This window comes from Canis aureus, chromosome 28 (genome assembly GCF_053574225.1).
Source record: "Canis aureus isolate CA01 chromosome 28, VMU_Caureus_v.1.0, whole genome shotgun sequence".
Classification (NCBI taxonomy): domain Eukaryota; kingdom Metazoa; phylum Chordata; class Mammalia; order Carnivora; family Canidae; genus Canis; species Canis aureus.
In genome coordinates, this window is record NC_135638.1 from 24722531 (window position 1) to 24737155 (window position 14625).

The window sequence follows — 14625 nt, forward strand, 5'->3', positions numbered from 1 at the left end:
TGTGTGAGGCCAGTGACAGCTTAACCTAAATGTTAGAGAACCTTCTGTGTGCATAGAACCACACCATGTCAATACCATTTAATGACCAACTTTTGATTTTTGGCCACAGCAATGGCCGTTGACTGCACATGCTCTTACTTGAGAAGCTCACGTCCTCCCAGCAGCCTGGAAGGCTGGACCATCCTTGTCCGTCTTTTCTTTTTTCTTAAGGAGTGCAAATGGGGAGAGGAAAGGGCAGAGGGAGGAGGAGAGAGAATCTCAAGCAGGTTCCATGCCCAGCACAGTAGCCTGAGGTAGAACTTGAACTCACTACCCTGAGATCATGACCTGAGCTGAAATTAAGACTGGGATGCTTAACCAACTGAGCCACCCAGGCGCCCCCTTGTCCATCTTTCTATTGCTAGTACCTAACACCTACAGAGCTCTCCTAGAGTGAGCAGCCCCCTTAGCCATAGGGGGCTGGGAATACAGCAATGAATATCATTCTAAGCTTGTCACATCACTTAAAGCTGAAGTATATCTTGTCTTCAGTTGGGTTTGAACAGATTTCAGATTCTCATAGCAAAAGAAATTAGAGTTGGGACTAGAAATATAATCCCAGCTTCTAACTCTGAGATTCCCCTTCAGATGAGTCACCTCTTGCTGAGCCTCCCTTTTTAAGTCTGTAAAATGAGAGGAAATGTGAAAGTGGACCTAAAGTCTCATAAAGCCATACAATGCTTTAAAATTCCTTTATAACTTTTTGTGGGGAAATTGGAAAAGAGATTTTGGTGATGTGGCCTTATTCCCATAGGCTTGGAGTTAAGACACCTGGGTCCTGGTTCCATCTCTGATAATAGTTTTGTGATGCTGGCCTATGTGCTCTGTTTTGAGCTGACTTAGGGGCTGAAGGGTGGGCTCTAAGTTCCTTTACTGATCTAAGAATTGAAAACCCAGTCACCAAGCCACCTGTGACATCACTGAACATGAAGCCCTCACTCTTGATCTGAAATATTAGGCACCATCAAACTTTCCTTGGCACACTGAACCAATGGTTTCTTTATCGGGGGTCATCAAAGCAGAAATGGAAATCCATTAAGTTTCAATGTTTTAAAATGCCTCATCAGAAATTATATGAACTAAAATTTCAAATTCTTTTGGCTATTAAGTATGATGATTGATTAGTTCATGATATATCATAATTATCTCATGGTAAATGGCTGTCACAGGCTGATAAGAAAGTTTGCCATGAATTATGCCCAACAAAAACAGGAAGCCAATCACTAATAATTATAGTCTAGTAGACCAAATTTTTCAAAATAGGATTTTCTTGAGGTAAATCTTTAGTAGTAAGAAGGTAATTACTAGACTGAATCATTATGGAATAGCCCTTGTATAGGAAAATTACATGAATCAAGAGCCTGTTTAGGTGCCAGATGGGTTTTTAAATTCCAAATAACTATACATTCACTGAAAATCTTCTATAGGCCATGCTTGTCTTGGCACTGGTGACAGTAATAACCACATACCTATGTTCAAAGACCCCACAGTCTAAAAGTAAAGGAAATATAGACTTATAAGCTCTATAATTTACAATACTGTGTATAGCATGTGTTTGATGAGGCTCTGCTATTCTGAAAAGAACAAAAACTAATATTTCTCAGGCCCAAGGCCCCAACCAAATGTTTGGAAGACTCCAAAACAATCAGGTGTTTCAACCACTCAGCAACACTTGCTTCCCAGACAGCAAGCGTGTGGTCTTTACCTAGGGCCACTATGTAACAAATCTGAGTCACAGTCATACCCCCATGCAGTCCCTGTCCCCAGTCAGTGCTGCATAAAGAGCCCTGTAGCACCAGGTGCCTCACTATGCTGCTACTCTGGGTTCAGAGTTTAAAAAAAAAAAAAAAAAAAAAAAACTTTCTCTAAGAAACCCTCTAAGATCTACCTCTCATTGGGCCACTAACTATATGCTTGCTTCTTCCCATCCTCAATAACAAGGAGGAGCCAAGGAAGACTTTCTGTTCAGCTGCCAGGGCTCTGAGTTCTCAGACCTGGTCTCCCTTCTGCCCAGCTTCACTAACTGACATCAGGGCCCTCCACTGGAAAGAATGATTCTCTAGCCTTGTCTCACCAGTACCTGAGGTCTCCGTGGTTTTCCTGAGGAAATGAGTAACATCCTACTTTGAAGAAGTTGCTAAAAAATCTGCCCATTTCTATGACTCTCCTTACAATGAAAAGTCTTATATTTTCTACACTGGGGAAGTATAGCAGAGAAGTAAGGATAGAAGTAGCAGTGTCTTGTGTCTGGGGAAGGGAGACTCTTGAAGTGGTCATATCTCAGTTTGGTTCTTTAAGGAAAAGTACAAGTCAGCCATCCTACACAGAAAGAATAGTACAGCATGTTCACAAAACTCTAAGTTGTTCAGAAGCTCCGAAATGCAAGTTATAAGACTGAGAACCTCAATAGAGGAACCCCTTTGAGGATAAGGACAAACCCTAAGAGGATAAGTATATTTTTAACTTCCTATGGAAGGGATATATGTTATATATATATATATAATTTTTAATAAAATTTTATTCATATACATTTTTAAGTAAAGTTGACACAATGTTACATTAGTTTTAGGTATACAACATAGGGATTCAACAAGTTTATACCTTATGCTATGCCCCCCCCATGATTGTAGCTACCATCTGTTACCAGACAAGACCATTAAAGTATCATTGACTATATTCCTCATGCATGTCAGGAAGCTTGTATCTCCCACTCCCCTTCACCCATTTCGCCTACCCCTCTCCTCTCTGGCAACCAAAAGTTCTCTATAGGTTTTTGGTTGCTTCCATATCTTGGCTTTTGTAAGTTAATCTGCAATAAACATAGGGTTGCACATATCTTTTCAAATTTGTGTTTTCTTTGGGTAAATAGCCAATAGTGGAATTTTTGGATCATATGGTATTTTGTTTTTTAATTTTTTGAGAAAATTCCATACTGTTTTCCACAGTGGCTGCACCAATTTAAACTCTCACAGCAGTTTACAAGCCTTCCTTTTTATTCTACATCCAAATACTTGTTATTTCTTTTTTTTTTTTTTTTATTTTAGCCATCCTAACGGGTGTAAGATGATATCTCACTGTGGTTTTGATTTGCATTTCCCTGCTAAGTGATGTTAAGCATCACCTATAGATTTAATACTTGCCAAGCACTGCCATAAGAGTTAATCTGTATTAATTCAACTATCTTTATCACAATCCAATGAGATAAGCACTATTGTATCCCCATTTTACAGATGAGGAAACGAGACTAGAAGGGTTAACTTCTCTAGAATCCACAATGTATCAGTGACAGAACTGGAACTCAGACTAAAGTTTTTTGATTCTGAAACTCCTACTCAAACTATATTTCCTGTACCTTTGAATCATTGCTGTCACAAAATGGGGCCCATTGGAAGCTCTAGGGCAAGAGGAATGGTACCATAAAACCAGAACCATAGAAAGAATAATGTTGTGTATACAGGAAGCTAGAAACAAGCAAGACCAGATGAAGGAAAATTTCAATGAATTTGGACTTGGTTGTTTAGTCACATACACCTGTAGTTTCTCATTGCCTAATCTGAATGGATCATCTATATTTTAAAAATACCCTTCAAAATAGTTGTGTACAAACTGTACTTTACATTTCTGTTTTTATGTTCAGAGATGTTCACACTGTTCCTTGAGTGATATGTTCTTCTGTCATTTTTTTTCTGTTACTGTCACACCATTCAATTTCAGCAGTGGAAATTGAGGTCAGAAAATAGGAAATTACAACTTCATGTAGAGAATCACTCATGCAGGGTTCTGAAGATCTTAGTTGCACAGAGATATGCCTTTTAGGGAACCCAGGAGAGGAAAATAATGAAATAAAAAAAAAGCTTAGCACAGTTTTAATCTGAACTATTTTCAGATGTTGTGATATTTTATTTTTTTCCTAAGAGAAGTAATAGAAATCTTGTAGAACAAAGCCCCAAGATTGGCACCAATAGTCTATTTGACCTATAGAAATGAAACCTTTGCTGATCTTTTTTTGGGGGGGAGGGGTGGAGAATAAGCAGTTTTAACTTCAGAAGTAAGAAGATAAATTGCTTATGATTTATTGTGTTACTGTGACCATTTCCTGTTTTCCCCTTTCTGAGGTAGTACGTAGGAAATTTTTCTCTTTTGATTTAGTGTGCAGTAAAGTAAGTGTTTGAGTATGAAATTCCTTTTCTATTTTTTTTAAGGTAGTATACATTTTTTTATTAAATGGTTAAAAAGAAATTGAGTCATCATCCAAATGATTTCTAGATTCCATGTATCATTTTTTTCGTGCTTTCACTATTGTTTTTCCCAAATTATCTCCTTTCAGCATTCCCATAAATGCAGCTGGCATGTTTTCAAATCCTTCAATGATGTATTCATGGTACTGGATTTTACCCTCTATGACCCATGTCAGCAAGTCTTTCAGAGCGTTCTGGCAGACCTCTCCTTGCCAGCGATAAACGATGAACCCTTCTGTGCGGAGCTGCTGATAATATTCTCTGGGGGTGGGCCTGGGGGAAGTGGGCAAATACTATTATGTGTCGGGATGGTGCCACAAACAGCAATTCTTCCAAATTTCCTCATCTGGGGAATAACAATGTTTGAAAACTCTCCACCTACATTATCAAAGTAACAATCATAACCATCAGGAGAGGCTTTTTTCAAAGTTTCTTCTGAAGACTCTATGGTTTTTGTAGTTAAAGTCAACATCCTATCCAAGTTTTTTAAGGTAGGCAAGCTTTTCGTCAGACCCTGCTGCTCCAACTACTTTGCAGTCCTTGAGCTTAGCAATCTGTCCCACCACAGAACCCACTGCCCCTGCTGCTGCATTAACCATCACTGTTTCTCCACCCTTCACACCACAGATGTCAGGGAGGCCAAAGTAGGCTGTTAGTCCTTTCATGCCAATTGTTCCCAGAGCCAAAGACACTGGTACTGTGTTTGGCCACTCTGCAGGCAGCTTTTCCAAATCTTTCCCATCAGAAATAGAATTCGATGTCCAGCCTGAAGAAGCCACTACCACAGTTCCTGCTGGGAAGGCTGAGATTTTACTTTCCAGAACTCTGGCCACTTGTTGCCCCATCATCATATCCCACCCTCCTTCAGTCTTTTGGCCGCCACTCTCACGTAAGGATCCACAGTAAGGAACAAAGCTTCAGCAGGACCTCTCCATTTTTTAAGGATGGGAGTTCAACTGTCTTTAACTCAAAGTTACTATGAGTGGGGCTGCCTTCAAAGTGTTTTTTCAGAGTTCATCTTAGCATGACTCATCCTGAAGTTCGAGAGTCTGCAGGTTCCACTACTGAGACAGAGGAGGAGGTTGGGGTTGTGCCCTTTTCTATTCTTTAAGGCACTTAACTAGTCCTATAATAGGATGAGCTGTAATTATGCTAACAGAACCAGAATGATCTTTTTTTCCTGGTAATACAGCTAATAATACAATCTACTACCTGGGTAACAGGGATCTGTGTGCTGGGCATCATGCTTGGTTCCTCCTCCTCCTCCTGTACCTCCATCCTACTCAAAGTATGCCCATCCTTTGTGTGGGAATCCAGGGCCCAGGAATCCATCCCTGAACAGCCTCAAGCCCACTTCTAGGACCCTCATGAGCCTTGCATCCATAGCTCCAGTTGTTATGAGTGAGCAGGTATGTGTTTCGGCTAGATTTGGAGCATGGATACAGACTAGGGTATCCAAAAGCCTAGGGGTAGAAAGTAGCAAATGGGCCGACTCTCTCTGCTGCTACGCTTGGGTTCAGTACTCCTATGGGATCCAAGAATTCTAAATTTTAACCTGGACTTCCAGGCTATTTGGAAGGTATGCCTGTCAAGATAAGAGGATAGAACATTTCATCTTTATTACCTTGATTTGTAACTTTTAACATTTACACATTGCTTTTCTTTTTTACCTAAATTCCACTTAGTTAACATATGATTTAATATTAATTTCAGGTATACAATATAGCAATACAACATTTACATACGGTGCCCAGTGTTTATCACGGCAAGTGCATTCCCTAATCCTCATCACCTGTGTTACCCATCTTCCCATTCACCTCCCCTCTGGTAACCATCCATTTGTTCTCTACAGTTAAGAGTCTGTTTCCTGGAGGGTTTCTATTTACACTTTTTAACTCAGGTCCCACCCACAGTGTTAGGGATAGGTCTGGATTGACCCCTCATCCAAAACCATTGAATCAGATTCTCTCACTTTGGAATGTGGAATTGGAGTTGGTGTCTGCTGGTCATATGAACTGAGAACATCTGAACTTAGAAGCCCAACAATTGTAGGACAATCATAGTCTATGAGCTTTTGGAATAAGAACAGGAATCAGAGTACCTCTATCCAAGACTTGGCTGCCAAAACATTTCCTTAAATTTTATAGCATTTTGGGATCCCTGGGTGGCTCAATGGTTTAGTGCCTGCCTTTGGCCCAGGGTATGATCCTAGAGTCCTGGGATCGAGTCCCACATCAGACTCCCTGCATAGAGCCTGCTTGTCCCTCTGCCTGTGTCTCTGCCCCATCTCTCTCTCTCTCTCTCTCATGAATAAATAAAATCTTTAAAAAAAATTTTATAGCATTTCCCAGTATCTTTCCCGTAAAGGCCCTGTCCTGCTACCTTCTTTTCTTTCTTTTTTAATTTTTTAAATATTTTTTATTTTTTTATTGGAGTTCAATTTGCCAATATCTAGCATAACACCCAGTGCTCATCCCACCAAGTGCCCCCCTCAGTGCCCATCACCCAGCCACTCCAACCCCCCCGCCCACCTCCCTTTCCACTACCCCTTGTTCTAACGACAAGGGTTAGCGAGGTAGAAGAACGAGTGAGTGACATAGAAGACAAGTTGATAGCAAAGAGGGAAACTGAGGAAAAAAGAGACAAACAATTAAAAGACCATGAAGATAGATTAAGGGAAATAAACGACAGCCTGAGGAAGAAAAACCTACGTTTAATTGGTGTTCCCGAGGGTGCCGAAAGGGACAGAGGGCCAGAATATGTATTTGAACAAATTCTAGCTGAAAACTTTCCTAATCTGGGAAGGGAAACAGGCATTCAGATCCAGGAAATAGAGAGATCCCCCCCTAAAATCAATAAAAACCGTTCAACACCTCGACATTTAATAGTGAAGCTTGCAAATTCCAAAGATAAGGAGAAGATCCTTAAAGCAGCAAGAGACAAGAAATCCCTGACTTATATGGGGAGGAGTATTAGGGTAACAGCAGACCTCTCCACAGAGACCTGGCAGGCCAGAAAGGGCTGGCAGGATATATTCAGGGTCCTAAATGAGAAGAACATGCAACCAAGAATACTTTATCCAGCAAGGCTCTCATTCAAAATGGAAGGAGAGATAAAGAGCTTCCAAGACAGGCAGCAACTGAAAGAATATGTGACCTCCAAACCAGCTCTGCAAGAAATTTTAAGGGGGACTCTTAAAATTCCCCTTTAAGAAGAAGTTCAGTGGAACAGTCCGCAAAAACAAGGACTGAATAGATATCATGATGACACTAAACTCATATCTCTCAAGAGTAACTCTGAACGTGAACGGGCTTAATGACCCCATCAAAAGGCGCAGGGTTTCAGACTGGATAAAAAAGCAGGACCCATCTATTTGCTGTCTACAAGAGACTCATTTTAGACAGAAGGACACCTACAGCCTGAAAATAAAAGGTTGGAGAACCATTTACCATTCGAATGGTCCTCAAAAGAAAGCAGGGGTAGCCATCCTTATAGCAGATAAACTAAAATTTACCCCGAAGACTGTAGTGAGAGATGAAGAGGGACACTATATCATACTTAAAGGATCTATTCAACAAGAGGACTTAACAATCCTCAATATATATGCCCCAAATGTGGGAGCTGCCAAATATATAAATCAATTATTAACCAAAGTGAAGAAATACTTAGATAATAATACACTTATACTTGGTGACTTCAATCTAGCTCTTTCTATACTCGATAGGTCTTCTAAGCACAACATCTCCAAAGAAACGAGAGCTTTAAATGATACACTGGACCAGATGGATTTCACAGATATCTACAGAACTTTACATCCAGACTCAACTGAATACACATTCTTCTCAAGTGCACATGGAACTTTCTCCAGAATAGACCACATATTGGGTCACAAATCGGGTCTGAACCGATACCAAAAGATTGGGATCGTCCCCTGCATATTCTCAGACCATAATGCCTTGAAATTAGAACTAAATCACAACAAGAAGTTTGGAAGGACCTCAAACACGTGGAGGTTAAGGACCATCCTACTAAAAGATGAAAGGGTCAACCAGGAAATTAAGGAAGAATTAAAAAGATTCATGGAAACTAATGAGAATGAAGATACAACCGTTCAAAATCTTTGGGATGCAGCAAAAGCAGTCCTAAGGGGGAAATACATCGCAATACAAGCATCCATTCAAAAACTGGAAAGAACTCAAATACAAAAGCTAACCTTACACATAAAGGAGCTAGAGAAAAAACAGCAAATAGATCCTACACCCAAGAGAAGAAGGGAGTTAATAAAGATTCGAGCAGAACTCAACGAAATCGAGACCAGAAGAACTGTGGAACAGATCAACAGAACCAGGAGTTGGTTCTTTGAAAGAATTAATAAGATAGATAAACCATTAGCCAGCCTTATTAAAAAGAAGAGAGAGAAGACTCAAATTAATAAAATCATGAATGAGAAAGGAGAGATCACTACCAACACCAAGGAAATACAAACGATTTTAAAAACCTATTATGAACAGCTATACGCCAATAAATTAGGCAATCTAGAAGAAATGGACGCATTCCTGGAAAGCCACAAACTACCAAAACTGGAACAGGAAGAAATAGAAAACCTTAACAGGCCAATAACCAGGGAGGAAATTGAAGCAGTCATCAAAAACCTCCCAAGACACAAGAGTCCAGGGCCAGATGGCTTCCCAGGGGAATTTTATCACTTAAAGAAGAAACCATACTTATTCTCCTAAAGCTGTTTGGAAAGATAGAAAGAGATGGAGTACTTCCAAATTCGTTCTATGAGGCCAGCATCACCTTAATTCCAAAACCAAAGACCCCACCAAAAAGGAGAATTACAGACCAATATCCCTGATGAACATGGATGCAAAAATTCTCAACAAGATACTAGCCAATAGGATCCAATAGTACATTAAGAAAATTATTCACCATGACCAAGTAGGATTTATCCCTGGGACACAAGGCTGGTTCAACACCCGTAAAACAATCAATGTGATTCATCATATCAGCAAGAGAAAAACCAAGAACCATATGATCCTCTCATTAGATGCAGAGAAAGCATTTGACAAAATACAGCATCCATTCCTGATCAAAACTCTTCAGAGTGTAGGGATAGAGGGAACATTCCTCGACATCTTAAAAGCCATCTATGAAAAGCCCACAGCAAATATCATTCTCAATGGGGAAGCACTGGGAGCCTTTCCCCTAAAATCAGGAACAAGACAGGGATGTCCACTCTCACCACTGCTATTCAACATAGTACTGGAAGTCCTAGCCTCAGCAATCAGACAACAAAAAGACATTCAAATTGGCAAAGAAGAAGTCAAACTCTCCCTCTTCGCCGATGACATGATACTCTACATAGAAAACCCAAAAGTCTCCACCCCAAGATTGCTAGAACTCATACAGCAATTCGGTAGCGTGGCAGGATACATTTCCCAGAGTTAGAGGTCTCTCATGTTTTGTCACCCTCTCTGATATTTTCACTCATTTTCTTTCCTTTACCCTTTATTCCCTTTCACTATTATTTATATTCCCCAAATGAATGAGACCATATAATGTTTGTCCTTCTCCGATTGACTTACTTCACTCAGCATAATACCCTCCAGGTCCATCCACGTCAAAGCAAATGGTGGGTATTTGTCATTTCTAATGGCTGAGGAATATTCCATTGTATACATAGACCACAGCTTCTTTATCCATTCATCTTTCGATGGACACTGAGGTTCCTTTCACAGTTTGGCTATTGTGGACATTGCTGCTATAAACATCGGGGTGCAGGTGTCCCGGCATTTTACTGCATCTGTATCTTTGGGGTAAATCTCCAGCAGTGCAATTGCTGGGTTGTAGGGCAGATCTATTTTTACCTCTTTGAGGAACCTCCACACAGTTTTCCAGAGTGGCTGCACCAGTTCACATTCCCACCAACAGTGCAAGAGGGTTCCCCTTTCTCCACATCCTCTCCAACATTTGTGGTTTCCTGTCTTGTTAATTTTCCCCATTCTCACTGGTGTGAGGTGGGATCTCATTGTGGTTTTGATTTGTATTTCCCTGATGGCAAGTGATGCAGAGCATTTTCTCATGTGCTTGTTGGCCATGTCTGTCTTCCTCTGTGAAGTTTCTGTTTGTCTTTTGCCCATTTCATGATTGGATGGTTTGTTTCTTTGCTGTTTAATAACTTCTTTATAGATCTTGGATACTAGCCCTTTATCTGATACGTCATTTGCAAATATCTTCTCCCATTCTGTAGGTTGTCTTTGAGTTTTGTTGACTGTTTCTTTTGCTGTGCAGAAGCTTCTTATCTTGATGAAGTCCCAATAATTCATTTTTGCTTTTGTTTCCCTTGCCTTCATAGATGTATCTTGCAAGAAGTTGCTGCGGCCAAGTTCAAAAAAGGTGTTGCCTGTGTTCTCCTCTAGCTACCTTATTTTCAAAGGAGTACTCGTTACTTACTTTCTATAATCCGTGTTTCCACCTAGATAGTGAGGATTAACAAATACATTGCTTAATAACCTGAGACATTATGTGGAGACTTTCAAAATCATTCATAAAAACTATACCTGCTGTATCAGGCACTTCAAAAAGTCTCATTGGAAGACTCTTCTAACTGGCTAATTACAGGCTAAAGGAGTTATGCAGGTGTAACCAAATCTACTACACCTACATGTTGTAACTAAAAAGTTATCTTCACTAGTTTGCAATTATTACTTCACCTCTGCTTTATATTTGCCTTGAAATTCAGAGCTTTTTTTTTTTCCTCTGGAGTAGTACAGAATATACATTTAGTTTTTATTTTTCAGGTTCTGAATAGAGAATTCTTCATCGAAAGGACAGGTAGTAGGAACATGCAGCTTCTTCTGGAGAGGTAATAGGGGACAGGTTCTGTCACCAACAGTGGCCATCAGCCTCATAAGCCCATCTCTCAGAGGAGTCTTCCAAACAAGTTCGTCCTTTTTCCTCCCATTATTCTTCTGCTTCCTCTCACCATAGTAACTCTGCTCTAGTTGAGATTCTCAAGAAATTTTTTTTCTGAGGATTGATAGGGGAGAGGAGAGATGTACCTCTATATTACTGATGCCAAATAACTTTTGAAGGTGCTTATTCGCATAGCATTTTATCCCCTTCACGTGTACATTATAGTAAGTTTTATCGTAAAAACAATAAGCAATGAATCATTAGGTTCAAGAGTAATATTCTTTCCCTTAGAAATAGCTATATGATCTGGGATCTCTCTCTCTCTCTCTTTCTCTCTCTCTGAGAGCTATATCACAAGTTATTAACTTCCACAAAACTCAAAAATTAGTGCTGGTACCTGAAATGGAGACAGAACTGGGATAGACTGCCCTAGGATGTTGTGGGTTTCAGTTCACTTCATGACTTCTTTGTAGATTACCTGCATGTGCTCCAAGAAGAAATTGAAGCCATGCCACTCTCTAACTCTAAACTTCTATACAGTGCCAGTCATCCTGGATTCCTTTATCTCAGTATCCCTTTTTTCCTCCACTTTGGGCTTCCTGCCTCCTCCAAGGCCCTCCCCAAATTCATTGTCTGAGGAGTCTGTGGTGACCTGAATGGATGAAAGAATATCCAAGGGGGTGATGTTGGGCTGAAGGAGTAGGCTTTAAAATATCTTAAGTATACCCATACAATATATGATTATTCAGCCTTTTAAAAATGAATTTCTGACACATGTTACAAACTAGATGAAATCTGAAGACCTTTTACAAACTGAAATAAACACAAAAAGAAAAATCCCATTTAAATCAGATTCCTAAAGAAGTCAGATTCATAGAAAGTAAAACGGTAGTTGTTAGGGGCTGTGGAAAGGGGGCTATATGGGTATTTCATGTTTATTCTCTCAACCCTTGCTTGCTTTTTATGATTTTCCATGTCTTAGACATTTCTAGAGTGTATTCCATGTGCCATGTGACTGACTCTCCTAGCTTTTACCCTAGCCTCTCTTGGACTATAATAGAACAGTCTCCATGCTGGGATGGGTTATAGTGATCCAAATTTTGCATAGGACCCAAAGAGCTCATTGGATGATTAAGTTTTGAGGGGATCAACTGTGGGACCGGCCCTCAAGGTGGGCTACAGAAACTGTAGGAGCAAGAGATTATGTGTTGCATGAAAAGTATAAACAAATTCCTTTAATCAACTCAGATCACACCATTTCTTCACTTAAAGGCATCTGGTGACTTCTCTTCTCCCTTGCATTAAAAAATCAGAGACCTAATGCCTTCAGAGCCCTGCCTCTGATACCTCCCCCTGTTCTTCCTCTTGCTCACTCCTCTCCAGCCACACTGCCTCTTCATTATTCCTCAGTCACCAGGCATGCTCCTGCATCTCAGCCCTTGTCCTTCCCTCTGTCTGGAAGGCCCTCGTGGCTTTTTCACTCGCCTCCCTCATGTCTTTATGCAAGTGCCACCTTCTCAATTACATCCTCTAAGGTCACCATATTTAAAATTAGACCTGCATCTGGTACTACATATAAAGCTTCCCTGCCTTCTAGTCTCTATAGTGCTTCTATATGATTTACTTACTTATGTGTGTATTGCCTCCTTGACAATGTTGGGGATTTTATAATTTTGATAATTTTTGTTTCCTCTTTGCTTAGAATGGTGTGCAGTCCACATTCAACAAACACTTCAGTTACTAAATACAAAAATGAACTAGCGTTTGCTTCCCAAAATTGTTAGAAATTATATAGCTTATACAAAAAGCTCTTTCCCTTTAGAGTGGAATTACAAATGGAAGCTACATAGACCCACAATAATCTCAGAATTCTGGAATAACTCTAATATAACTATATCATAATATAACTAATATAACTCTAATATAATCTATATTGTTGGCAATAGTAATAATGCCAAAATCACTAAACTGTCAAGTGAATCACGAACCCATCTTTTCCAGAAAATCCACATCCGTTGGGAAATCAATGGAATTCATCACCATATTAACTGCAATTACTCAATGATATGAATCCCAAAGGCATCTTATGGCATTTTCCCTTGTGAATAAGATTAGGGGAAGGTAGAAAGCTTTACATCATTACAATTTATTAAAGCTGTAATTTTTAACCCCTGCCATATGTCAAACACTATGCTGGTAGTTAAGGTCACTTAAACTCACCACCCTACTAGTAGATATGATTTTATCCAGAGGGTCAAAGAAGTTATCCTTTCAAATTGATGCTTCCAGGTGATTTGAACTTCGGTTTTCTGAATAAAAAATCCAAAGCCATTAAATTATGCTGCACTGCTTCCCTAAATAATAAAGTCAGACCAGCTGGGCTTTGTTTTTGCTGACCCTGAACTAGATTTGAAATTACCAACTTTCTGTAACTACTTTCTACCTGGATTGTTAAAAACACTGACTTAGTGAGACTTTTCCACAGTAGAGAGAAATGATATTTTAAAGGTTGTTATCTTTTCCAATTAATTTTTTTGAAAGTCATCTTGGCTTATCACTAGGGAAAATCTCTAAGCAATAAAAGAAATGTAATGAAAAGTAAAAGCAACGTATTATGAAGTGTGTTGTGCATGTTGATGACCTGTGATTCATTCATTATTTATGATAAGCATGTATGGTGAAATTCATGAATAGGACAGTTTTGGTCATGTGAAGTCCTTAAGTGTTAAGCCGGTTGAATACTTTGTTAAAATATACAACAGAGCCTTGGGGCAGTTTCCCAAATATAATTCGGTTGGTAGTTTATTAAAATATAGAATTAAAGTTCTCTAGTATTTACAGTATTGATTATTTTCAATACTCAAGTGCTGGGAGACTCTTGGAAAGAGATGAAGAAAAAAATGATAATATGTGTTTAGTGTGGATCAGGGGAGAAGGACTTATAAGAACAGCCATTATAACTTAATCTATTCCATTATTTTCCCCAAGATAAACTATATCCTAAATGATTCTAGCTCATTTTAACTGAAATAAATTGGTTGGTATATTCCTTTCCCACCTTAAGTACTGCTCAGTTACACATACATCATATTGCTTCGTCTCTTAATTAGCAATTTCTATAGTTTGATGACTGGCAGCCATAATTTAATCAGAGAATATCTGCATTCCCTGGTAACTGGTATAATCTGAATTTGAATTTTATTATGTGTCTGTTTCCATTTGGTACTGAGAATTCTGGGCTGTATGTCTGGAGTATAAAGAATGGGGTATGCAAGAAAAGCCTGGAGAGGAAAGCAGGGGCTCACTGACATAGGGTTTTGCAGCATAATGCTAAGAACTTTAAGAATTTTATCTTTTTGTGGTTGGAAAGATTATAGTTTTAAGCAAGGAGAGACAGGATGCTATTTGCTTTTTTCCCCAAAGTTGGCTT

General features: G+C 39.4%; 1 protein-coding gene and 1 pseudogene across 2 annotated transcripts in view; one reads left to right on the forward strand and one right to left on the reverse strand.

Annotated features, from left to right (window-relative positions):
* CPA6 (carboxypeptidase A6) overlaps window positions 1-14625 on the forward strand; it is a 310860-nt gene that overhangs the window by 66898 nt on the left and 229337 nt on the right. The gene's annotated exons all lie outside the window — the stretch shown is intronic.
* LOC144300214 (prostaglandin reductase 1 pseudogene) lies at window positions 4224-5303 on the reverse strand (annotated as a pseudogene).